The 27470-nt window shown below is 39.2% G+C and overlaps 1 long non-coding RNA gene across 1 annotated transcript in view; it reads right to left on the bottom strand.

Moving 5' to 3' along the window:
- Positions 1-1156: 1156 nt before the first annotated feature.
- LOC132825680 (uncharacterized) overlaps positions 1157-27470 on the bottom strand; it is a 94136-nt gene continuing 67822 nt past the window's right edge. The window contains exon 3 of the long non-coding RNA XR_009645808.1: positions 1157-1227. This is a non-coding gene — a long non-coding RNA (uncharacterized LOC132825680). The remainder of the gene's footprint in view (positions 1228-27470) is intronic.

The following is a 27470-nucleotide window of genomic DNA, read 5'->3' as shown; positions in this document are numbered from 1 at the left end:
TCGTGGAGAAGTTTATGAAGAAAAACCTTTGACCACAAGTCCATCAGGAAGTGGTTAGTGTGTAGTGTCCTTGAGACCCTTCGGGAAAAGGAGAGGGCAGATCCTATCGAACAGTTCCCTGAGCAGACTGTCAAAGCCATTTGGCAGAATGCCTCATCGCCAGAACTTTCCAACAAGCACCAAGACATGGCTTGGCTGGTGGTGAAAAGGGCTCTGCCTGTGTGATCCTTTATGCACGCCCGGACTCTCAGCCGCACCGCACGCTGCCCTCGAAGCGTCTGCGGGGTAGACAAGACTACCACACACCTCCTTCTGGAATGTGCCTACGCAGAAGAAGTCTGGAGAGGAATGCAGTGGTCTTTGTCAAGGTCCACCCCGAGCAGCGTTGTGAGGCGGGTCTCCGTGCTCTACGGCCTGTTTCCCGGGACACACACCGAGATGAACATCAACTGCACCTGGAGGATCATCAACTCGGTGAAGGACGCTCTCTGGGTGGTTCGAAACCTGTTGATCTTCCAGCTGAAGGAGTTGAACCCGACTGAGTGTTGCAGACTGGCACATTCCAAGGTCCAAGACTACGTGTTGAGGGAAGCACTGAAGCTTGGGGCAGCTGCTGCCAAGGCGCGGTGGGGAAAGACCACCGTGTAACATCTGCCTGCCTAAAGAAGAACAGGGGGCCCACGCAGTCATTTGGGCTCTGCTGACGCCTCAGCTAAAAAATGTAATCGTACAGACCTGTAAATAGGAATGATTACTCTGTTTCGGTATGCAAGGAAATGGAATGTTTACATATGTATGGCATGAGCTGAAAATGTGTTGCTGGTTAAAGCACAGCAGGTCAGGCAGCATCCAAGGAACAGGAAATTCGACGTTTTGGGCCAGAGCCCTTCATCAGGAACATATGTATGGCATGTCCAACTGTATAGACCATCAAGTTATTTTATGAATAAAGTATATTTTTGAAATAAAAAAAAGTTTCTTTACAAAGTAAAAATTTTGACCTTGCTATGTAATTTCTAATACTATAACAAATCATATCACTGCTTATTGTATTTTATTTCGTGAAATAGTGATTTGTGGGGAAACAATTAAACCTAAAAACCGGAGTATTTCCCCTTACATCACTTACACAGTACGACCAGCAGATGTCGCCCTTATCTCACTTTCAAATTAAGTGTGCTGTCAGCTTCTGAACTGCGATTGTTTTCCTGCTGTTGGAGGTAACAACTGTCTGGGAAAAGAACAAGAGAATAAAACCACTAGTCAGGTGTTTTAAAAGAAACAAGGTGGTTTAAACTATTTGCACGTTATTTATCTTTTAGTTCCTGAGCAATTAAATCTATTGAATCACTAAATGAATTGCTCAATAGTTTTCTAATCTGGATCTATCTTTTCTGCAAATTCTTGAATTTGCATAGGGAGAGGCATGTGAAATCGTGGATGGGCAATGGCACGCCTTAATGACTGTGTCAGCTAAAATGAAAACAGTTCTGATTAGTGTACTTGAAAGTCTCTTGCAAAGATTTGGACACATTATTGAAAGAAAAGAACTTCATCTCTTCCTTTTATCATTCCTCAGAGGTTTCCCCAGATTCTCCAGCATGTACAGTGGTGTGGTGGGTAGCCTGATACCAAACCACTGTACATGCTGCTCAGAGCCCACTGATGTCTACCTTCCTATCCTCCAAGAGGGGATTCCAGGCCTTGACTTTCTCTCTCACCATGCAGTACAACTAAGACTTTAAGACTGAGGACCAAACTTGGGTGCTGCCATATTGTAATGCAGCACCCTGACATTCCCCACCTGAGTCCCCAGGAGTCTGCCGTATATTCTTATACCACTGGTTATCTATCTCCAGGCCTTTCAACTGTGAGAACTTGCCTTTGTGTTGGGAAACTGGAGGCCAAATGTTAACAGAGCCCAAAGCTCTGCCCTCTACTCTGCAGAGGTTGACATTGTGGTAGGTTTTGTATCGGTGACTATACAAGTTTACTCAAGTGGTCAACTCAGTGAGATTCTTACAAGCAATTGAGTAGAGTTTTTCTCAGAATGTAGCCAACTTCAAGTTCTCGGAGTATGGCTTTACAATCCAAGGATCAATCTTAGCCCCATCATTATCCCATGCACCTTTGAATCAGGAAGTTATGAGCTCAGAGCCCCACTGCAGATACTTGAGCATAAGATCCATGTTGACTCTTCAGTGAAGTACTGAGAGTATGTGCCATGATAGAGGTGCTATCTTTTAGAGGAAATATCAAACAAAAGCTGACCACATAGGTGAGTTAAAGCAATTCTGTGGCTCTGTATTAAAAAGGAGATGAATTTCTGGCCAACATTTCTCCCTTAACTAACAACACTAAATGTATTAATATTTATATATGGCAGTGTTGTTTGTCAGTCCTCACTATGTGCGAATAGGCTGCCGTGTTTCCCAGCAATACAACAGTGAGTACACTTTGGACATGTCCCACCATGTAAATAACTGAGCTTAATAGCTGGAACTTCATGACTGAAATGGTTTTAAAAGATGGGACATAATGCTCACTTAAAATGATCGCAGCCATCATCTGACCACACAAGTTAGCCAAGCTTCATGAAACCAATGTGGAATAAATGAAATTGTTTGAACTAAATTAGTTTTTACCCCCCAAAAAATTGAAACTAATTAATGCAGACAAATATGAAAAGGCCTTCATTTCCTCTTTTAATTTACACCTATATGATAGGTTTCACATATTGGAGATGAAAGACATCACCTGCAATTAGCAAGCTTGAAAACACTGAACTCAGACATGGAAATTCATAAATCATCCTGTCTTCCAAGAAACTGCTTTTGTTAAAGCAGAGGGATAAATTTTTGACTGCTCATCAAAAATTTTGAACCAGCTGTTTGGGTCTAACAAGGAAGAAAAATGCTTGGTGACAAATAAAAGGGAAATCTCAATAATGAGTACTCAAAGGCAAACTGAAATGTTTGTTACAGCTGATGATTCAGAATATCAAATAACAACCATGATACAAATTAAAACCTTAAAACCTCAAGGAACACTAAGAACTTTAAACCATGTATTCTTTTCATCTTCCTTGAGCTTTGTACTTGTATACATGCTTGCCATCATGTCTTTAATATTTTTCTCAGGGTTAGCGAGTAATAAAATTTGCCCTTCCTTTCAATCAAGAAAGTGTTGTAATTGGCTCCTTACTGACAGTGTAGAAATTGATTAGCTACATTTTAACTGGAGAGAGGTATAGGCTGTGCTAAAAACAATAGAAATCTTTTCTGTGGTGAAGCGTCAAGGTTGTAAAGCAGGGAACCAATTGACCTCATGGTTGTCACAGCACTTATAGACCATAGAATACCTGAAGTGTAGAAACAGGCCATTTGGCCCAACAAGTCCATACTGCCCCTTCGAAGAGTATCCACCCAGACCCATCCCCCGATCCAATCATCCTGTATTTCCCAAGGTTAATACACCTAACTTACACATCCCTGCACACTATGGGCAATTTAGCATGGCCAATCCACTTCTGATCCATACCTCATGGCTTCCTTATCCAACAACGTCTATTGATCTCAGCATTGTGGGTTTCAATTATCACAACATCAACAGCCTTTAGGGGAAAAATAGTTCAAAAATTACTACAATTTGAATTAAAAAGTGCTTCCTGACTAAGATCTTGGATGCTCTCAACTAAATTTAAGGATATCCCCCTCACTCTTGCTTTCCCACTAGAGAAACTAGTTGCTGCATACCCAACAAATGAAGATTTGGAGGAGCCAGTATTGGACTGGGGTGGACAAAATTAAAAATTACACAGCACCAGATTATAGTCCAACAGGTTTACTTGGAGGCACTAGTCTTCAAAGTGCTGCTTCTTCATCAGGTGGTTGTGGAGCAGGTCAAAAAGACAGAATTTATAGCAAAACGCTAGTGTCATGCGGCTGAAATATAATAAACAAAAGTAGATTAAGTTTTTCATATTTTAGAATGGGTTTGCTAGTTTTGGTTCATTCATATATAAATCCCAGAACTCTTTTTAAGTCACATTCTCAAGGTAACTTCAGGTTTTTTAACAAAAGATATCATCTCAGCTCAGGCAATGCATTAAAGGTTGAGGTTAAAGTCTGTCTGTGTTCCAATCTTGAGTCAGACTGGTTCTATTTCTAAAGTGGGATTTACAGAATCTTACATGGATTGACTGTAAGTTGTGCATTTCTGAGCAATATAAAACATAATTCTGCAAATACAGATTCACCCCATAAACTTATATGTGTGTGCATGCAGGAGAGACAGAGTGAGTGTGTTCATGTGGGTGTGAGTGCATGTGAGAGTGTGTGTGTGTGTGTGTGTGTGTGTACCTGTGTGTGTGAGTGTGATGGGGTATAAGCCTGTGAGAGAGTGCGTGCATGGGTGTGAGTGTGGGGGGTGTATGTGTGGCGTATGAGAGAGAACTTGTGTATGAGAGAGGGTCTGTGTTAGTGTGTGGGTATGTACAAGAGTGTGTATGTGTGTGTGTGTGTGTGTGTGTGTGTGTGTGTGTGTGTGTGAGTCTATGAGAGAGTATATAGTGTAGTGTGACATGAACCCAAGGTCCTGGTTGAGGTCATTCCCATGGATACCAAACTTGGTTATCACCCTCTACTCAGCCACTCTGTGTTGATGCTTGTCCCAAAGTCCACCTTGGAGGATGGTCACCTAAAGGTCCAAGGCCCAATGTCCCAGACCCCTAAAATGTTCCCTGACTGGGAGGGTACACCCTTGCCTGGTGATTGATGTGTGATGTCCATTCATCTGTTGTTGTAGTGCCTGCTTGGTCTCATCAATGTACCATGCCTCGGGGCAACATTGCCTGCTGCATATGAGGTAGGCAATATTGGCCGAGTCACATGAGTACCTGCCACATACATGGTGGGAGGTGTCCCCACCTATACTGGGATTTACATATTAACAAATCGAAACTAGTAAACCCATTCTCAAAGATGAAAGACTCAATCTAAGTTTTTGTTTAATATATTTCAGCTGCATGAACTGTAACCTTTTGCTATAAATTCTGTGTCATGTGATCCTGCTCCACAACCACCTGATGAGGGAGCAGTGCTCCGAAAGCTAGTGCTTCCAAAAAAAACCAATTGGACTATAACCTGGTGATGTGTCATTTCTAACTTATCAAATTCTTTTGATATGTTAATGTACAGATCAGCATAAGTCATTGACTTGCATGCTCATGAAATTGTTGGTAATGTTATCGGATTTTCTAACCATGTGCTCAAACATCAGTCAATTTTATAGGAACATAGTATGTTTCAGTCAGGAGTAGGTCATTCAGTCCATTAAGTCTGCCCCACCATTCAACATGATCATTGCTGATCAAACATTTTAATGTGTTTTATCCACCCCATCCCCTATAACCTTGCATGCCATGGATAATCAAAAATCGACCAACCTGGAGCTTAAAGATTGAGACTCCCCAGTACTAACCCTTGCAGTATCCCATTGGTCATAGCCTGCCAACTCTATGCTTTGTCTGTTAGCCACTTGTTCGGGTAAATTATGTCACAAAATAGTCACATGAGACACAAGCCAACAGTCATTTATTGAGTCAATGTTGGGAGAGTCTACCCCAGAAAAGATTCCAAGGTAGCACTCTGACTCAATGTGGATTCAACAGGTGTTTCATACATTGTAAGTCACTTAAGCTGTACATTATTCAAATTCCCAAATTATCTGTTTTTAATACATTTCAAAAATGGCAAGGCACTCAATACCCCGGTCTCACCATTCCCTAAAATCCCAGGTGTCATCTGTCCGAAGCCTGTGCTTCATTCCTGTCCTTGACTCAGCCCCGTCTCTTTGTCCTTCTTGGTGTTGTACTGTGCCACTCTCATGTTTCCAAACAAGGCCCTGGGGTTAATGCTGATTCAGCCAAGTTGCATTTTCACAGAAACCCAGCCTGTCTGCTGCACCAACATCTGAGCAATTTTCTTTTTTAACCTGACAACCTGAAAATGAATCTTAAATGATTTATGTGTATTGCTTATGAAGTTATCCAAAACACGACCTTATTCTAATCTCAGATGGAACTTCATGTGGATTTACAGGTTAACATGTCACACCCAAATTGCTCCCCAATGCAATCATCAATCTTTGGTAGTACATTATCCTATCATTATGCGTTAATCTTTCTAACCAGCCACATGTGGGTGACTTTATCAAAAGCCCTCTGAAAATTTAAACAAACTATGTTCATTGTCTCTCTTTTATTAATTGTGTCAGTAACATCTTAAAAAGAAAGCCAGCAGATTTGTCAAACACAATATCCCATTCGCATGTCTGTGTTGACAGTGCCCAATCAAATTGTCAACAACCATTTGTTTAATTATCCCATTTTATAGTATTTTCCCTACTACTGATGTAAGACTAATTGGTCTATAGTTCCTTGTTTTCTCTCTTACCACCTTCTGAAAAGGGGTGGAGTGACTTTTACTACTTTCCAATCCTCGGAAATCATTCCAGAATCTATGGAATTTTGGAACATACCCACTGATGCTTTGACTATCTCTACAGCCACTTCCTTCAACAGTTTGGGATGTAGACTATCATTTCCTGGGAATGCATCAACTTTCCATTTTTCCAGTACAGTCTTCTTGCTAACTTGAATTACCTAATTGCACCATTTTCTCTAAAATTAAATCAAAAGATTAAAATGGAGAACCAGTGTAGCAGATGGAATTTTGGGTCCTGCTGTATCACTGAAGCATACAAGCCTCACATGCAAAGACTGGAGAGGGGAGGGGGTATACTTGACAATTCTATTAGAATGGAAATGTGGTGTACATGAATTAGGCAGGATGTGCGACTTCAATTTTCAGATGGTGGATTACAATACAGAGACGATGTCAGTGGCTTTTCTGCAGCATGTCAAGCTTCTTGCATCCTGTGGTGAGTTCATTATACATTGGCATGTGATGAACACTCACCAGCATTCATTTTTTAAAACTATGTGCTAGCTTCAAAGTAAAATCAGGGGTGCACATGAATCTCAAGGCATCCAGTTCACGTTAGCCTAAAACTCCAGTTCATGGAGTTATATCTGAAGATTTCCCTGTTGAACTTTGCGGCCCAAGGGAGGGAGTAGGAACTCAGCAGCATGCATGGAGTCTTGGGACTGGCAAGGTTGAGTCAGTGGCGGAGGGGGTGGGATTGGAGGTGGAAAGCTCAGTGTTCAGGCACATGGAGAAGTAGAGGAGGGAGCCGAGGCAAAGGAGGAGATATGAGCAGGGAGTCTGGGGCAGTTAGTTGTTAGGAGTGGAGGAGTGAAGTTCAACAATTATATTGCTGACGGGTGAGGAAGCCACTCCTGACCTTGCATGTGTAAGAATGAAATGCTCCCAATCAGACTTGAATTCTATGTTAGACTGGTAGCCTGGACACTCGAAAAATCACCTTTAAAAGTTCAGGGAGGAACTTCATAAATTTGATTAGGAATCTGTGCTGGTTAGTGGTTACCTTGCTCAGAAGGAGGAGTAGGTGAGAAAAGGCTGGCATTGGAAACAAAAGAGAAAGTGCTGGAGAAACTCAGCAGGTCAGCATCCGTGAACAGAGAAATAGAGTTAATGTTCTCCAGAACACTGACTGGGTTCTTAGAGTTCACTTAAATTAAATTCAAGGACATAGTTCTAATTAGTCCGAGTGGGATCTCAGAAAATAGAATCCCTACAGTGTGGGACAGGTCATTCAGCCTATCAAGTCTGCACTGACCCTTCAAAGTGCATTAAACCCAGGCCTTATGTTATCCTTGTAACCTCACATCTTCCATGGCTAATGCACCTAGCCTACGCAACCTTGGACTATGGGGCAATTTATCTTGGCCAATCCACCTCATCTGCACATGTTTGGAGTATGGGAGGAAACTGAAGCAAGTGGAGGAAATCCACACAGACACAAGGAGAATGTGCGAATTCCACACAGGACAGTCGCCAAGGGCTGGAATCAAATCCAGGTCCCTGGCGCTGTGAAGCAGCAATGCTAACCACTGAGCCACAGTGCCACTCATACAATGGGTAGTAGGGAGGACTTATGCCCGAAACATCAATTCTCCTGCTCCTTTGATGCTGCCTGACCTGCTGCGCTTTTCCAGCAATACAATTTTCAGCTCTGATCTCCAGCATCTGCAGTCCTCACTTTCTCCTAGTAGGGAGGACCAGCTGAGTTAACAAGTTCAGCCATGACCCACAGATTGGCAAGTACAACATTGGACACTAAAATGAACATTGACTGAAAGTCAAAAAACCATATTGTTTCTCCTACCATAAATGACATGTCCCTCATTCTCCAATAAATAACCTTGAGGCATGGTCAGTATCTTTAGATCTCGACTTCAGCCAGTCTTAACAAATAATGATGTGCACATGAGCAAAGTGAAATCAATGAAATGTGAAATATTTACAAATAAAACTGAACATTGAAAGAAACATCCGTACTGGTTTTGTGCTTGCACTCGGTCTCATGTTAATGGCAATGAAGTTCAGAGAGAACAATTCAGTTGTGAGGCAGGTGCTCCCTTGAGTGGCCATTGCTAATGGGAACACTTACCTAGGGAATGTCCTACTCATTTCAAGGGCTGGGCTTCATTTGCCAATGATAGGAATAAAGTGCCATTGCGCCATTCTCTCACCCCTTTTAATAAATATTCACTTTTCTCAATGCCCATTCTCTTTTTGAAGCATCTCAATAATTACGAAATGTTTTTCAAAATGTGTTCCTTTGTTATGCTTACATTTCTGAGTTGTACTTTTTTCAAACTCCTAAGCATACAATTGGATAGAATGCAACAGGTCAGAGTTTTTTTAGATTATGAAGAGCATGGTCTTTGGAAAATGATGGGCATATTCAGGTGGAGAGTTGGGTGAGGCTGCAAGTAATTGAGCTGAACAATGTTTGAGAAAATCTAAGATGGCTATGGTCCAGAGGAAATCACAGTTTCAATACGCACTTGTGAAGGGATGACCAGAGTGCGATATGGTCTGAGAAGAATTGAAGATGAGATTTGAGAATACTTAGGAAATAACCTTAGAAGCTTGATGCAATTGGTGGGGTTGTAGACCAAAGACCTGGGAGTTAATTAAGGGAATCTTACTCATGTGAAGACATGTGATTGCTGAATTCTGTAATGTAGGAGTAATATCTATATGGAATGAAAGACCTCGTTTAAAATGTGTGAGTCTGGAACATCCAATGGATTGTAGCACCAAGATCTGGGCAGTCAAGAGAATAGAACCAGGGTGTAAGTATTGAAGCTTGTAACTTGTACCCAGCAGGTATTAATGATCAAGCTTTCATTGGCTAATGAAACAAGAGTAAACTGTCATTAGCAAGATAATAGTGTTCAGCTTCTTTACCTAGATAGTAACCTGAAATTGGGTGATCCTATATCAAATGGCTGCTCTAACAAGGTGCCATCTAAACTGAGAAGCTGTGAATTGTCTCCCACGTCAAGAATAGGATTGAATTGGCAGATGCACAGATTAATGAAACAATCAAGAAGAAATGTTACAAAAGGATCAACTGTTATAGGTAAAGCCTAAATATTATTGCTTTAAAAATGGAGCAGAAAGTTAGTTGAAGCCAAGCAAATGGTGAATCTATGCAGGCAAAATGTATTTTAAGTATTTAAAGGAAGTGTAAGCTTTAGTAATTTCGATGATTTCCTTGTTGATTTTGTAAAAGCATCTATCATGTCTAAGACATCACAGTTAGATAGATAATCAACATAACCTTCCTAAAGATTTCAATTGGTTTTATTTGTAAAAATGCATTTTCTTGATGTTCTCTGATAGTTCCTGGATGACGCCATCCAGGGACAGCAGTTTAAAAGAAAGGATTTTTCCATTTAAGACAGAGGAGACAAATTTTATTTTCTCAGGGAATTTTGAGTCCTTGGAACTCTTCCTGAAAGGGCAATGGAAGCAGAGTCTTTGAATCTTTTTAAGGTAGAGGTGGATAGATTCTTGACGTACAAGGGTGTAAAAGGCTATCCAGGATCAATAGGAATATGACTAATCTGATCAGCATGATCTTTTTGAATGGCAGAGCAGGTTTGAGGGGCTGAATGGCCAACTCCTGCATCTTGTTCATTCTTGTCAATCAAGTAAAGCAAATGGAAACTTGCTATGATGGTCAATGAAGAAAGATGATATTCTGATGACTTGTAGCATTGTACATTTGGATATTTGTACATTGACTTCCCTCTTTAATTGAAAGTTGTCAAGTCGAATATGGATATTGTGCAAATTTAAATGAAATCAAATGAATCTAATTTCTCACATTAAATTTGCATATAAAATTAGCAACTCTAAATTGTAAGTTGTATCCTTATGGAAGTTGGTTCTTAGTTTTTATTCAGTGAATGGGGAAAACATATTATTCTATTTAGCTCTACTTTATACATGCAAATTGGATTAATTACATCACACAGTTAAAGTAATTAGATTAATTATATTATACAAGCAAAGCACCATGGTGTCACTGTTGTCTGATGAGTGCCAAATTACTGCATATTCATGCTTATTGCAAAACGTGTACATCACAAAACACTTTACATCCATCCTGGTTTTCAGTCCTGAAAAGTAAATGCCATCAAGTCAGATAGTAGAGGTTCTTACTGGCGTTGTTACATAAATGAACTTTCCACTGTTAGCATATCACTAACACTTCCCTTGTCTAAGAGTCACATCTTATTCTCTTTTGCATCTTTGAATTTTCATTATTACAAACTCAACATCATAATAGATTTTGCCTCTTCATCAATCCACATATACTTAATATATGAAAATTAATGTCCTACATTGCATAGCCTTAAAATTAAGCAAGGTATTTTGTCTCCATGAATACCTCTCTTTTAAGAGAAGCAAATGATTTATTGTAATTCAGCATTTCCAGAGACAAACAATGATTAGACTGCACAATGAGTTATTTTTGTATCTTTATCAACTTCTTTGTTCATTATTTTACACAGTAACTAATTGGGAAGTTTCACCAAGAGGATAAGTACATAATATATATTCCAGAAATACCAATGCTCAGAAGTGAACTGTAATTTTTTAATGGAATATCTTTTTGCTTTGTATCTTGTATCTAATTCATAGTGTTATGGACAAGACCAAACACTCTCAAAATATATTAAGAAGATAGCCTAGACACCAACATTTTCTTATTTTGAAGGTATATGTAAGGCGTTGCATTCCACATGAAATTCAATCAATCGAACTACTTGACTTTAAGCAAAGCACACTTTTTTTACACTACAGTTTAAATACAGACAAAACAAATATAAAATAAAAGAATTGGCTTAACTGTACCTCTATTGAAATGCTGAACAAAATAATATATATTAACTACTATTAATTAACTGTTCTAGTATAGTAACATTCCATAAACACACCCTTGACAAAGGCAAATTTAGTAAAATAGATTGTCTCATATGCAACTCTAGCAGCAGGAAGAAAACTTCAGCTTTTAGCTGTGACAGAGAGAGGAATAAGAGTTTCCACTTGCAACTTCAAGATACCAGCAACTGTTACTGAAGAATAAAACTAAAACAAATTGGTTCAGGAGGAACTTGACCACAGCCATTCAGGCTGCTTCTATTGATCCAACTTTATATCAAAAAAAGGCCTCACAAGCTGTTTACTTTATTGGCTTTGGAGCAGACTGCTCATAACCTCTGTTGCAACCTTGCTTCATTAAACTAAGGATGAAACACACCTCCATAGTACCTTCACAATAATTTCATTGTCTAAAAGCATCAATAAATTATTCTACAGCTTCCTTCTTACCATTCATGATTCCATATCAAAAAACACATACAAGCTAGATTTGCATAACCTTTTTACTGTTGTGGTCAAATGCCAAACATATGTTATAACTCTAGGTTTGCCAATCACGTCTTATGTTCTAGTGCTTTTGCTTGATTAAAAAGATCATGATTTTAAGCTCCACTCCAGACCTTAATCAAAAACATCAAGGTTGACTCCAGTAAAGAGGCAGTGCTGCACAGTTAGATATCCTGCCTTCCAGAAGAAATGTTCAAAGGAGATCCTATATGTACTCTCACAGGAACACAATACTGTAGATCTAATGGCACAATTTTGGCCAACAATTATTCATCAACCTAAATATAAGCAACAGATTCTCTGGTCATTACCAAATTGCTGTTGAAAGAAATTTCTCTGCCCTAATTGAGTGTAGTAGTTCATACATCATAAAAGCTTCAAAAAGTATTTTCATTAGCTGTTCAGCACTTTTGGGCACCCTGTGGTTCTGAATGTCACTTTAATAAGAAAAATCTTCCTTTTTTTTCTTTATACATCTGTGCAGTCAGGCTGGGACTGTTTTCCCTGGAGCGTCGGAGGCTGAGGGGTGATCTTATAAAGGTTTCCAAAATTATGAGGGACATAGATAGGGTAAATAGGCAAAGTTTTTTTCCCTGGGATTGGGGAGTCCAGAACTAGAGGGTATAAGTTTAGGGTGAGAGGGGAAAGATATAAAAGAGGCCTAGGGGGCAACTTTTTCACACAGAGGGTGGTACGTGTATGGTATGAGCTGCCAGAGGAAGTGGTGGAGGCTGGTACAATTGCAACATTTAAGAGGCATTTGGATGGGAATGTGAATAGGAAGGTTTGGAGGGATATGGGCCGGACGCTGGTAGATGGGACTTGATTGGGTTGGGATATCTGGTCGGCATGGACGGGTTGGACCGAAGGGTCTGTTTCCATGCTGTACATCTCTATGACTCTATGACATTAATTTTTTTTTCTTGAACAAAGGCAAGGAGGATGAAAACTTCTGTTCAGCTATATCTTTTATCTAACCAAATTGTATATTAATAGATGTTAAAGGATACATAACCAGAAAGGAGCCCATGTGCATTTTGAGTTTAGTACATACTGCTCCCAAAGTCCACCTATAACATATACAGCTTTATTTTAACTTTGCTTTCAATTATACAATGGATAATTATCACTGATTTACAATTACAACAAATTAACATAATAATATGCAATTGTGATTTAACTCTCATTGCATGGTAATGCTGTACTCATTTAAAAGTCATGCAGAATAGTTGTGTACCATATTAGCCAGGTTAATTTAGAAAATGAAACATCAAACAGTAATTATAATAGTGATACAGATATTATACTGAATGTGCCTGTCTGAGTTAACTACATTTTTGTTTTTAATTATATCATATCAAAATTTGCACCCTGATGATTGGAACAAAAAAAAATTTCACAACTAGGAAAGGCCATTAAAGTATGTTTCTTTCTGGCAGACAAGCCCAGCTAGTGACTTTCTCATAGACACATTAATACTTTCACTCCTCAAAAACACTTCAGAACTACAACCACAGCAAGTTGTAAAATTGAATTTGCAGCTTGTGCCCTGTCACTGGAAAATAAATCCATCCATGTTTTTAGACAACTGATTCACTAACATCCTTCAGAAAAGAGAACCTGCCACTCAACCACTATTGTCTACATTTAATGGTCCCATACTATGCCTTTGCCTTTTAATTTTCTCATAATCTAACTTCTCAGTTCGAAAATAAATTTTTAGAGAAGCCTTGCAGCACCTACTCAGAACAATCATTGATGTACAAAAAATGCCACCTTGTCAGCATCACCCTTGGAAACTGTAATAACTCAGGAAACCAGGCTGGAAAGGAACATCATTTATTGTTGAACACCAAAATGGATCCATTACTTGTAGTGTACATAGACTAGTCCCAGCCTGGGACAGATAGTTCTACAGACCCATCCCATGCTTAGGTGATGAGTTCTAGATGGACAGGGAACTCATATTCAATGAGCTCCACAAGGAGATTAGTTATTGATTCCACATGAGCCTTGTACGGGTTATCACAGGCATAAATTTTAAAAAATCCTAATAGTGTTTATGAATTCATTCTGATGCGGGTAACATTTCCTTGGTGCATACTCCATAGCAATAACTCGACCAATCAGAGTCCACTTGCCATCCAATCAGCATCCTGTATCTCAGAGCAGTATAAAATATTGTTCCTTTTAAAATTTGGTATTCTTGAGTGTGTCCTGATGATTGCAAGATGAAAAGCTTTTCTCTTTTTCTTTCAGCCATACTGGAATTCATTGTGCTGAGGCCAATAGTTTTTAATTAATTTTACTTTAATAAAAATGTGCAATTTTCAGTCAGGAATATGCTTCTTCTGAAAGCCAATTATTTCTGAAGTATATCAACATTTTTGTACCAGTTTAGATCAACAGAGAGTGAAGCAGAAATGATAGAGCTCTTGAATGTTACAACAGCAACCTGCTCGAAGCATGTAATATTATTAGCATACTTTAAAAAAGAATTCACCTCCTACAACCTTTGACCTGAAATATTAATTTTGTTTCTCTTTCCACAGATGCTGGGTGTGCCTTTTATTATTTTCCAGAACTGTCTACTTTTACTTAGAATAAAAGAGTAGATAGTTAGGGAATGGAAAAGGATTATTTACACCTCAGATCTGTTCTTTTGAACAAATAACTTGTCATGCTTCAGCGTCTCACTGTGTAATTTTATCTTTGAGCAAGGAGACCAAAAAGAAGCATAAATTCTGAAGAAAATGAAATGTGTGAAGTCTCTCTCTGAACTTTGAAGATATTTTCAGATGTCCAGGATACAGTCTAACATAGCAGTCAAGTCTAAATCGGAGCATTTCACTCCTACACGTGCACAGTCAGGATATCCAGCTGTTGATTCCTTGCCCACCTAATACCCAAACTCCCCCTGAACTAATTGCCCTAATTCCCCTGCTCACTGACATGTTCCATTTTTTTCTTGTACACAGTCTTTCTGCTTTTTAAAGCCATATTATTTTCAAAGATTTGTCCTTTAAACCATCAATTCTTACAAATTAACATCACACTTCTAACCTCCCCGTCCTTTTTTGAACCTTGAATGTTTATTGAACAGAAACAAAAGTAGAAATTGCTGGCAAAACTCTATGGAGACAAAGCAAAGTTAACATTTCAGGTCAAGTGACCCCTTCCTCAGAACTCAACCTGATATGTTAACTCTGATTTCTCCTGACAGATGCTGACAGAGTTGCTGAGCTTTTCCTGCAATTTCTATTTTTGATTTTGATTTACAGCATCTGCACATTTCTAAGTTTTTATTTTATTGAACACCCTGTTCAACGCTCACCATACTCACAATGAGAAAGTCATCCTCGTCAAAGTGATCAACAATATCCTCTATGGTTGTGGCTCTGAATTTTTTTATCCTGCCATAATCAAAGTAGTCAGTTACAACTTCCATTCTTCCTCTTGGTCCCTCACACAAACTATTTGTCTATTTAACCCTGTGTTGAATTTTAAATCCTATACCAGTACTTCCCAAACCTTTTTGCCGAAGTGACCCCATTTTGAGGCTTGTAAATTGTTTTGACCCATTAGGAACACAATGAAAGGTGGGTGTGAGAGAGTGAGGCAGGTGGTGGCATTTGACAGCAGGGGCCCAGTCTTGTTGGAACAGGCATGGAGTTGGTATAACTCAGTCAGAGGTCCACAGTGGGCATTGCTGCCTTAGAGTTTAAGACCCTGAAGTTTCTGCTTGTGGCCTCACCTTGGGTCTCAATCCCTACCCTGGTAGGTGTATTCTATAGATGGGAGGTTGGCCATTATGATTGTCTGGGCCGAGTTCACCACTCTTTGTAACCACTCTATATTTGAAGCCAAAGCTACTAGTTTTATTCTTTGCAATGCTCCCTACTTACTGCTCTGTGACCCTTACTGCTACTGACTCAATCACATATTTCTGTACTTGATCTTTCCATTGTTTCTCTTGCTGGCCACCTCACTGCTTCAACTTCAAGTTGCAAAAGCTCTCACCTTTGATTTGCTAGCCTGCACTATAACCCACTCACTTACTTCCAGATCACTGCTGATGTGTGCTGTGCCTTTACATTTTACCCATAAATCCCTTCATGCCTTTCTCCATTTGACCTCTGTAGCATTCTCCAATTTTTCATCCTTTCCCTTAAATACAGCCCCATAACTGTAAGCTCTGATTCATCTTTCTCCTTATGCACTCAGCTTAATTGATTTGAATGATTTATTGTCACTGGACTTCCCCTAAACTTTGGAAACTTAACTGTGAAATCCTTGTTTCTCTCTTTTAAAAGCATTCTACCTCTTTAACTCAGCTTTGTTCTGTGGCTTCAGGACAATATTCCCAGAGGCACTGTTCTGTAAACAAGATCTTGCTGGGAAATGGTGGCATCTCTACCTCTGGGCCAGAAGTTCTGGCTTTGAGTCCCATGCCAGGACTCTTTGGCTTCAGAAGCTGTGTTTGTAATGTGATCAAACAAGTTGATTATCATTTTAAATTCTTCTAATATACCCGATGGCAGGTGGTAAAAGTGAGGGTTCCCTGGTCAGCCATCCTGCAGAAAGCAATGACAAATGGCTGCAATATTTTGCCTGTAATGTGGACCAATCCAATGGCTGAGTATGGCCCAACCCTCAGAAACAAGCATAGATAGTCCAATTGTGCTATGTAAATGCAGGCTGTTATAATATCATCAGAATTGATTCAGATATGTAATCCAACAAGGTTGACTATTATTGTGGTTCTGTTCGCCAAGCTGGAAGTTTTGCTGTGACAAACCACTATAAATACCGGAAGAAACATCACAGCAGCGCTTCACAGGAGGCTCCAATAGCACTGATGATGTTCCCTAGCCAGGGAACGAAACGTTTGCAGCAAAAACTTCCAGCTCGGCGAACAGAACCACAACAACGGATACCCGAGCTACAAATCTTCAACCAGACGTTGACTATTATATCTAGGGACTTTTTTACAAGGATGACACACCTTAATTCATCTGGTGCACAATTAGGTTTGTTACAAATATTATGCATTGCATTTCATCATATATTGGCTTAGTGTTGATTTTGGGGAGCTGCAGGGGGGTGTGGTTCTCCCTGTGAGCTCTAGTGAGTTTTATCAAATTGTACTCCATGGCTCCCCTCATTATGTCATTCCTATGGCAAACTGCCCACACTATTGTGTTCTTAGCGATGAAAGAAGTAATCGCAATCCTGGGATTCCCAGCACTGGGAGCATCTTGAAACCAGCTGTGCACCAGATGATGCGCTGCCAGGCTGGATCTGCCCATCACACCTGCAAAAGGCAATGGAAAAGTAATGCTGCTGAGGGCACATCAATGACGCAGCTGACCCTTCATTGGAAATATAAGTTCACATTTGTAAGAGTATTGCTCTTTTACATCATCACCTAACTGATTGCCTTTTACGTAAAGAGATATTGAGGAAATTACCAAAAGCTTGGTGAAACAGGTAGATTTGCATGAATGAGTGGAGAGTGTCAAGCTCCTGGGAGTGGTCATCCACAACAAGCTTTCTTGGACGGTTGATGTGGATGCACTGGTTTCAAAGGCCTAACAACGTCTCTTCTTCCTCAGGCAGCTGAGGAAATTTGGCATGAACGCGAATACCCTTGTCAACCTTTACAGGTGCACCATCAAGAGCATTCTGTCTGGATGTATCACTACCTGGTATGACAAATGTTCCATTCAGGATTGGAGATGGTTACAGAGAGTGGTGAACTCGGCCCAGACAATCATAATGGCCAACCTCCCATCTATAGAATACACCTACCAGGCCTGCTGTCAAGGAAAGGCTGCCAGCATTCTCAAAGATCCATCCCACCCTGGTAATGCTTTTCTACAATCTCTACCATCAGTGAGAAGGTACAGAAGCCTGAACACATGCACCAGCCAGTTTCATAACAGTTTCCTCCCTACTGTTGTTAGAATACTGAATGGACTCACAAATTCTTAACATTTGCCTATACCTGTGTTTTTGTTTTTGCCGCTGTTTAGCTATTTACTTATCTATGCTACTTAACTATGTGATCTGCCTGTATTGCTCATAACACAAATGCTTTTCACTGTGCCTTGGTACACGTGACAATAAATTCAATTCAATTCAATTCAATTCAAGGACAGAAAGAGAGAAAACTTTAAGGATGGAATTCCCAGAATATATTCTCAACCTTTGTGCTCTTTTACGCAAGGACCACACATCTGAATTCATCTGGTGCACAAGTGGTCTTGTAATTCACTTGATTTTGCATTAAATTTATTGAAAACTGGTATAACAGCCCTTCGAGTGGATTTCAGTTCATATGCATGTAGCCTCATAAAAAAACAGAATTCCTTGTAAATGCACTCATGTAATTTAGCTGGGGTTGCTGGGAAGTGTTGGGAGTGGGTACACTGATTGAATTTGAATTTGTAGCCAAAGGAGATTAAAGTGAATTGTAACTGTCATAGAACCATGACCTAAAGCAAATGGTCCAACATGGTCTGGAGATTAACTCAGAGTTTTACCTTCTCTCTATCACTCAAGTGTTCAATACATGGGTGTGCAGAGGAATTCGGCAATGACTTATGTTGTCAGACCAGCTTGATGTTGATTGTTTTAACGAAAAGACAATTACAGATCTTAAGTAAAGGGAAAAAGTGCACTTACCTTCTGCAATAAAAAAAATTAGGGCAGTAATGTCCTTTTTATAATTATATATAGTTGATAAAAGTCTCAAGTATTCAAGTCAAAAGTTGAACACTGATGATCCTCTTTTATAATTATCGTAACAGAGTAAAGACACTTTTTCCAAATTCTTGGCTTTCTGAGTAACTGTCTTCTATTAATAGCTTTGCTTTTCCCCACATGAAGAACCATTTTTTCCATATTTATTTTATCAAAACATTCAAAATTTGAATATGTTTATTTGGTTGTTCCTGAATCTTCTTTTCTCAAGAGAGGAGATCCAGTCTATTAATCCTTTCATGATATGGTTACCTATTTATTTCTGGTCTCATCCTTTTTTGTTTTCTCTTTATCCTCTCCATTACCTCTCCATCCTTTTATAATATGGCAACCAGAACTGTTGGACTTTCTATCTGCTTGTCTACTCTATTTGTTGATTACCCTTTGTGTGAAGAATAATTGCCCGGTAATGGTCTTAGATTTACCAGTCTGAACCTTCATCTCTTTCTCTTCTTGCTATTTTCTTTTCAAGTTTAACAATCTCAAATTTTTCAAGTCTTGAAACAGACACTTTCAAAATCTACTGGATTGTATCTGGACCACTTGAAACTTAACTTTATGTGAACACATATAGTACTTATTGCATCATGAAGAAAATTGTACATTTGTGAACTATAACAAGTCACTAGTGTTGGTCTTGCTCTTTACATGTTAAAAATATCCAATTAATATTAAGTTACTGTACCCTTTACTAACTTCTAGTAGATCAATGTTTTAAAATCTTCCATTGCATTCAGAACCAGCTGTTCTGTTTATTCCAAGATTCAAAAATATTATGTATACATTTGTGTTGATAAATTAATATGAAACAAGCACAAATAAATGTTTAGGGATCACTTTTTGGATCATCACACCAATGTGATAGTGAAACTACAAAGTCTTGTGATGCCTTTTTTGTTGATAAATCTCAGATTTTAGTTCAAAAGCTAATTATGTTATTTTAGTAAAGCTTAATTACAATTAAAGATCATAATTATGAACACGTGAATTTAAATACACTGAAAATGTTTTAAGTGATTAAAATGTTTGATTTGAATGAGAGTTGGTTAACAGATATGAAAGTGGTAGAGAGTTACTGTTGACCTTATAGAAATATTGTCAATCTGCAGTCTGAGTGTCAGGGAGTGAAACAAAAAGAGGTGTAAGTTAGAATACAAAATTAGACCATAGTTCTGGGTGGTTGTGATTATGAGATTATCCCTTTTCTTTGTGAAATTGATACACTCTTTATGAGCAAGATTTCAATTAATATTAGGTAACTGAGAAAACAATGTATCTTTGCTTTTTTTTTGTGAATACAGCCCTGAGACATGTCCTGTACAAGTGAGCACAATCAAACCCCAAGTCCAGGTAACTTAATACTAGCAGGAATAATATTGATGCTAAAACGAATAATCTCTTCAAAAATGCAGTGTGAAAATGTTAATGGTTGTGTTTAGTCTGAAGCATCTAAAAACCTGGTGCCAGAAATATCAATCAAAAAGTTTTGTCAGCACCTATGAGATCAAAGAAATATGGGCAAAAAGACAAAATTAACTACCTCATCGAATAGGTGTGACTGTAGGCTTGGTCTTTGAAATTGCTGTGTAAATAATTACAGGCAAGCAGACTTTGGAGTGGTTATTAAAACTACGCGAAACAGGTTTACAGTAAATATCTTGGCATAGTTGCTACTGCCTGGCATGTTATAACTGTTCCTTGTTAACTTTTAAAAACAAATTCCTTCCCTCCCTCCTGAAGGCATTGTGTGCGTAATGAGATATGATAGTATAATTGATGTGTAAGGCTTGCCAGTGATTATTGGCAGGTCATTCAACTAGAGTCATTACAATGAAGTCTGATCTCGACTTAATCTGAAATCCGCCCATGTGTAATTTTAGCAGGGCTTGTTGGAGAGTGATGGGTAGCGGAAACATGTCTGAATTGCCTTTCATATTCAAAAATGTATTAAAGTCAATTGGAGCTGTCCTACCATGCTTAAATAAGGCAAATAACTCAGACTAGAGATTAAATATATGATTTTCCTTGTTTGTGTAACTCAATTTCCAGAACTGAATTTCCAGGATTAAGCCAAATCATCCGACGACATTTCCCCCACCTCCAAAGAGACCCCAACTCCAGAGATATATTACCCTCCCCACCCCTTTCCGCCTTCCACAAAGATGGTTCCCTCTGTGACTACCTGGTCAGGTCCATGCCCCCCTACAACCCACCATCCCATCCTGGCACCTTCCCCTGCCACCGCAGGAACTGCAAAACCTGCGCCCACACCTCCTCCCTCACCTCCATCCAAGGCCCTAAAGGAGCTTTCCACATCCATCAAAGTTTTACCTGCACATCCACTAATATCATTTATTGCATCCGTTGCTCCCGATGCGGTCTCCTGTACATTGGGGAGACTGGACACCTCCTAGCAGAGCGCTTTAGAGAACATCTCCAGGACACCCGCACTAATCAACCACACCGCCCTGTGGCCCAACATTTCAATTCCCCCACCAACTTTGCCAAGGACATGGAGGTCCTGGGCCTCCTTCACCGCCGCTTCCTCACCACCAGACGTCTGGAGGAAGAACGCCTCATCTTCCGCCTCGGAACACTTCAACCCCAGGGCATCAATGTGGACTTCAACAGTTGCCTCATTTCCCCTTCCCCACCTCACCCCAGTTCCAAACTTCCAGCTCAGCACTGTCCCCATGACCTGTCCTACCTGCCTATCTTCTTTTCCACCTATCCACTCCACCCTCTCCTCCCTGACCTATCACCTTCATTCCCGCCCCCACTCACCTATTGTACTCTATGCTACCTTCTCCCCACCCCCACCCTCCTCTAGCTTATCTCTCCACGCTTCAGGCTCTCTTCCTTTATTCCTGATGAAGGGCTTTTGCCTGAAACGTTGATTTTACTGCTCCTCGGATGCTGCCTGAACTGCTGTGCTCTTCCAGCACCACTAATCCAGAATCCAGGATTGAAAATGACAATGTTATTTATCTCAGCTTGCTTTAATTGTTTAACCAGACTAAATGTGTCTCCTTAAGAAGGTTCAGTGTGGAGCCATATGGCATGAAAATAAACTCTTTGGTCAAACTTCTCCATGCCGACTAAGTTTCCCAAATTAAGCTAGCCTCATGTGCCTGTGTTTGGCCCATATCCCTCTCAATATTTCCTATTCATGTCTTTTAAATGTTAGAAATGTACCTGCATCAACCATTTTCTCTGGCAGTTTGTTTCACATCTAACCACCCTCTGTGTGAAAAAGTTGCCACTCAGGTCCCCTTTAAATCTTTCTCTTCTCACCTTAAAAATATGCCCCCTAGTTTGGAACTCCCCCACCCTCAGGAAAAGACTGCTCAAGATACAGACTTTATAGGTAGGGTCTGGGAAAATCTCTGCTGTACTCAGAAAATGGGAATAATGACATTTGGAAGTAAACAGATCTCAGATTTCATATCTTTTTAAAAGGGAAACAAAAATATTTGCTTTGTTTTATATCTGCAATGAATTTGATTTTCTCAAATCAACCAATAAGAATCAGTCACTGACATTCAACATTAAATTGAGGAATTCACATGGCTACTTTGTCATTAATTCTATCATAAACTGATTAAACACATTTTAATAGAGTAATCATGGCAACTTCCCCAAATGATTGATCAATTTAATAATTGGGATCACTTTCTAAAATTGTCCACAGTCTTCAGGGGTGTGTAGGTTAGGTGCATTAGCCAGGAGTAAGTGTAGGATAATAGGGCAGGGGAATGCGTCTGAGTGGGTTACTCTGCAGAGGGGCCAGTGTGGATTTGTTGGGTCGAAGGACCTGTTTCCATACTGGAGGGATTCTCAAGAAATCTCCCAAGGAATTGGGGTGACATGTTGGCTCAGTGGTTAGCACTGCTGCCTCACAGAACTAGGGACCCAGGTTTGATTCTAGCCTCGGGCGACTGTCTGTATGGAGTATGCACATTCTCCCCATGTCTGCGTGGGTTTCCTCCCACAGTCCAAAGATGTGCAAGTTAGATGAATTGACCATGTTAAATTGCCCATAGTGTAAGGTGCATTAGTCAGAGGGAAATGCGTCTGGGTGGGTTGGTGGGCCGATGGGCCTGTTTCCACACTGTAGAGAATCTAAAGCTGTCAAAAAGATATAATTCCAATTAATACAGAAGATCAACATGCTTCATTTTGCTGTTTTTGAGAAATTGTATTTTTAAAGATTCACATTATAAGCCAGAGTTTCAAAACTACATTTACTAATGTTTGGCAAAGAAATAAAACAGTGAAATTTAGTGAAAAATGAACAAATAACATAAAGATATTTTAGATTGTGTATATATGTTGACATTTGAAACTTTTAAAAACCTTTTGGTAAACAGGGTTTCAAAATAGAATTGGCTATTATGTTGATGTAAGTGATCACTGTTTTGAAATGAGAACAAAACAACACTAGTAGCTCAAATTAAATAAATATTGCATGTGTTGTTGCATTAATTAATTATACAAAGTGACACATGGACTGTAACCCTACATTCAAAATACAGGAGACTACACTAGTTGGCTGTTTCTCTGAAATCTCGACTAGACCCAGAGTTTGATTTTGCCCAATTAAGTATGTGTGTGACATGACTGGGGGACAATGTAACAATTCCAGTATTGTTGAAGATCCACTCCACTATGAGCTTCTCAAGCTCAAGCCATTGGCTGGTCACAATTCTGTGGGTGCAATTGGTCTGGGGCATCTCCTTCACAATGGATTCCACTTTCTACCATTCTCACACTAGCTTTTCATTCGCACAAATTCCTTCTCTGATAGGTTTGCACTTTTAAACTTAAGACAATGCTGCACTTCAATCCTTTGCCCAGGAACTGATTTATGTTCGTTGTTCAGGTCCAGTCCACTCTGTCTGGGTATCTGAAACTCCCATGCAGCTTCTTTGCAACACCATCTGAATCACCTGCTTATCCCATGCTCCAACTTATAAGGTAGTTAAACAAATTCTTGAGATTAAAAGAAAGGCCTGTTGCTTTTGCTAGTGTAGAATTCCTTAGCAGGAAGTACGTCGAGGATCGATAAAAATTCACCAAAATCTGTTGTTTTATGCCCCAAGTTGGTATATACAACATGATCTGTGAGATATTTTGTCACAATATGGAAAAACACAGCCACCATTTTTCATATAACATTGTCCCGTAAACAGTAATGAGGTAAATAACTGGGTGATGATTTAGAGGCATTGGTGGAGGGATAAATATTGGTTAGGCCATTGTGTGTGTTCCTCTGTCCTTTTAAATCATGTGAGAGATGGTGCCTCCCACAGTGCACTCCTATTCTACAATGCTGAAGTCTCTATGCCACCAACGATGCTGCTGAACATAGAAATAGCAATAGAAGTGTTTGGTTTGATTTTATAGTAGAAAATTGGGCAGATTTCTCTCTCTCTTGATTATGTATCATTATGGTATGGTGCTGTCTAGTTGTCAGTCCAGTGTCAGTCCATCAGTTTCTGACATTACAGAAGGCAATTGGTCGCTAGAATTGGAAACATGTTCAACATTTAGGAAAGAACAATGAACAATCAATTGAGTTTGTTAAAGAGGAAATTGAATTAAATTTTATATTTCTGTGGTTGTATTGAACAAATGTTGGAAGCTATTTGTGTAGATGTGAGGAGGTGAAGAAGGATTGCAATCAAAAACATGACTGACAGTAACAGCAGAGTTGGCTTGTGAAGGTATCAATGTTTGGCTGATAGTAGACTGTGTTTCTTCAATTTTTTTTAACAAATAAAGAGAGAGTGAGAGAGAAGAGGCCTTTGAGTTGGTGGTAGGGATTGACTTATGGTTCTTGACCTCATCATGCTCCCAAAACTGTACTGGGCACTATATGCTCAAACCTGGGTGGAGTTGTCAGACTGAGTAGAAGGAGTCCCCAATTGACTGCAGAGATCCTCTTTCTAACAGCAATTGGACACTAACCTGCAGGGCATCTGCTAATTGGGATTGTCTGACATACGATTTGCTGTGGTAGAGCTAAAAGGAGTGGGAACCAGTGAAGCACACATTTTCAATTCTGCATCCCTCAATTTATGAGAAACTGTAAGATCCACCTATTGGTGTGTGGTAAAATGAGACAATATCAACTACTTTAAAAGTCTCAGGTGTGGCATGGTTAATGCCTCTTTTGAATTGTCTCCATAGAGTAATTCTTCAACATCCTAGTTCCATAGTTCAAAGCTCTTTTTGCTTTAAGTGTTGTTGTTTAAACTTGTTGGCATATTACATAGAACCAAATACTCCTTTATTTATCAGGTCAGACTTTAAAGAGATGAATCAGAAAGTGTTTTTGTCACGCACTGGGAATCAAGATTTGGAGATGCCGGTGTTGGACGGGGGCGTACAAAGTTAAAAATCACACAACACCAGGTTATAGTCCAACAGGTTTAATTGGAAGCGCACTAGCTTTCGGTGCGACACTCCTTCATCACCTGATTAAGCTAGTGTGCTTCCAATTAAACCTGTTGGACTATAACCTGGTGCTGTGTGATTTTTAACTGGGAATCAAGCTTGTGTTTTGGAATCTGCTAATCTTGTAAATAATGTCATCTTGATAAACAAATAGCTGATTCAAACTCCACAATGAGATCAGAGTGTGGCCCTTGGTTGAAACTACAGTGCAATGATGAGGCAGTGTTACAGTATCAAAAGTTCCATCATCAAAGCGAAATCCTGCCTATTCAGGATAGTGTAAGACAATATTTAAAGAAAGAGAGTATTTCCATGATGTAGGAAACAAAATTACTGTTTTAACACATACTACTGAAAGACAGTTTATAACATTCATCTTATTATTGTAACCCCGTTGTGATGTGAATTTGGCAGAGCACAGCAGGTAAGACAGCATCCAAGGAGCTAGAAAGCCAACGTTTCAGGCCAAAACCCCTCATCAGGATTGACGAAAGGTTTCAGCCTGAAGCATTACCTTTCCTGTCCCTCAGATGCTGGCTGACCTGCTGTTTCCTTCCAACTTCACATCTATCAACTCTGACTTCCAGCATCTGCAGTCACGAATTCATTATAACAGCTATGTTACATTATAATAAGTGCACTCCAAAGATAATTCAAAAGGCTTTAAGATTATTCTAGGCTGTTGATGAAACATAAGTATTTTTAATGTGGCTTCAGTTAAAATGTATGTAACAAATGCTCAAGTTACTCAATCATGCAGCTAAAGATTCTATTCAGGAATCGAAAGTCTATTTACCGTAGCCAACAGAAATCCAATGGGTTTTTCTGTTTTACGTACACTTCAGTTGTTATTATTGTTAATTGTGTCAATTGCATTAAGTTATGTTACTGTATAATAAGCTCTCCAAACTCTGCTCTACTCAGTCTGACAATTCCACCCAGGCTTGAGCATATAGTGTCCAGTACAGTTCTGAGAAAGTATAACTTTCTTAGACATCCCATTCTTTGGGAAAAATGTCAATCGAAATCCTGTCTGCCATCTTATTGTCGTTAAATGGATATTAATATTTTGATGGTATACGAAGACGACTAATGGGAATCCCTGCCAAGGTTACTCTGAACGATAAATAATCTGACAGTTCATTTCTTTGTTGTTTGTATGACTGTGCCTTGTGCAAATTGCTTGGTGCACTTGTCTAAATAATTAATCGCAAGGCTTTAGTCCTGAGAAATATGATAAGGTGCAAGGGTTTTTAAATATATTTAACCTTGTTTATACATTTCTTGGCAGGATTGTCATTTAATTTTGAAATATATCTGAACGATTAGATATCAACAAGGCCCAGTGATGTCTCTTCCTATGAATTAATGTATAATCCCTGCAAATAGAAACTAATTGGCATCCAACTTATCTCTGACATTTTTATTGGGTGTCATCATATCTTGTAAATGAGGGGATAATTAACCAGCTGCTTAATCACTGGTATTAATCCCTTTTACCTTTGACGATGAACAATTTAAACCTTGATATATAACGGCAAAATACTGCAGGTACTGAAAGAAGAGAAAAAGAGGCTTAATGTTTTGAGTCAAGTTTCTGTGGAACTGGAGAGAGATTAAGTATGATAGGTTTTATGCTGTTGCAAGGGGGAGAGGAGGATGTAGTACCCCAAGTTTTATTCTATTTCTTCATGAGATGTGGGTTTCATTAGCAAGGCCAACATTTATTGCCCAACCCTAATTGCCCTGAAAAATTTATCAAAATGTTTCAAACATACTTCATTTCCCAAATCCTGAGGGGATAATGTCAACTGGGGGGAAAGTACAAAGCCTAGAGTAACTGTACAAAAGATCAATATAAAATGTCTTCCAATTGCTTTCCAATCCAAATTACAACAAAAAAACTGAAAGAACTGTGGATGCTGTAAATTAGAGACAAAAATAGATATTGCTGGAAAAGCTCAGCAGGTCTGGAAGCATCTGTGGAGAGAAACCAGAGTTAACGTTTTGCGTGCAGTGACCCTTCCTCTTATTACAACCCAAGACCATTATTCATCTTCCCTGGCATTAATTAAAAAATATACACTATCAATGTAATTGTCCAATAGACATTTTCTTAAAGCTCATTCTAACTATATTAGACAACAACAACTTAGTACCTTTCATATAAAAAATAGTTCCAACATGCTTAAGGGAGATCTAATCACTCTGATGTGGATATAGCTGGTTTTGAAGAGTGACGGGAGTTAAGAGGAGAGTAATTAATAATACAGAAAGATTTTTCAGGAGCAAGACTTTACTAATTTCAAAAGCATTCAGAAAATACAAAGCTTCAAAGCTGGTATCCATGTG

The sequence above is a fragment of the Hemiscyllium ocellatum genome, chromosome 21 (assembly GCF_020745735.1).
Source record: "Hemiscyllium ocellatum isolate sHemOce1 chromosome 21, sHemOce1.pat.X.cur, whole genome shotgun sequence".
Classification (NCBI taxonomy): domain Eukaryota; kingdom Metazoa; phylum Chordata; class Chondrichthyes; order Orectolobiformes; family Hemiscylliidae; genus Hemiscyllium; species Hemiscyllium ocellatum.
This window is presented reverse-complemented; position numbering and strand designations above follow the sequence as displayed.